A 974-nucleotide genomic window follows, 5' to 3' on the forward strand; every position below is an offset into this window, starting at 1 on the left:
CTCTACGCTCGTACCTGAAGCGCGTGATAGCACAAGCCTCTTAACGGAGCCGCGCCGTATCCACAGTCTCGCGTACGTGCCTCAGCACATAAACAACTCATTCTGCCGCCGCGCATACCTGCTTTTTCTTTCAGCTATGGTGCTGAACGCGTCCCTCTCGTTGCTCATTGGGGCGCTTTCGCAGCCAGCTGTGTACGTTGCTCGCTGAGTGGCTGATATCAGACTCTCTGCCGAGTGGAACTCGGGTGTCTCTAGTGGACATTATGTGAAATGGGAGTCCGCTACGTTTTTTTGCCACGACAATATTGTATAAGAATATAATAAATTACTTCCACTGAAGACACAATCACACAGAAAAGCAAAAGCTGGCAAGAGAGAATGGAAAGAGCATTTATTCCAAGTTTTGTTTATGTGAAGGGAACTCTTTTTCGAACTATTTAGTAAACTTGCACTTGCGTTTCGACATTATTCCACGCGCTGCCAAAACCACATTGCGTGGCAAGCAAGACGGCATGAATGCAGCGTGGTCAACGCACTTTGGTTTGGCTACGGATCGTTAGCCAACGCAGTGAGAAATCCATTATAGATGGATCGAGAAAACGTACGACTCGTAAGTTGTGCATTCTAGGAGGGGGTGAAATGTTATGACTGTTATCTACGAACCGTCCGTGTGCACTCCTGTGATGGAACAGAATTGCGCTTTCGTCAGCAGAAGTGAGATCCTGACCAATCACGCGAGGGCAAGGGAACAGTTCACTTTCCGAACCATTATAATATCGCAGGTGCGTCTGCCTCACTCCCTGAAATGTTTTGCTTTGTCGACTGCCTCTCTAGTCATTTTTAAGGTTGCGCCACCATACCTGAGAAAGTGAAGAGCCGATTCAGCTGCGTAGGGCAGGGATTTAGGGATAACTCGGAATCTGCAGAGGCCTAAGCGGCACAAAACACCGCACCATACGTTAGCCGTGGGACAG

This window comes from Dermacentor silvarum, chromosome 1 (assembly GCF_013339745.2).
Source record: "Dermacentor silvarum isolate Dsil-2018 chromosome 1, BIME_Dsil_1.4, whole genome shotgun sequence".
Taxonomy (NCBI): Eukaryota; Metazoa; Arthropoda; class Arachnida; order Ixodida; family Ixodidae; genus Dermacentor; species Dermacentor silvarum.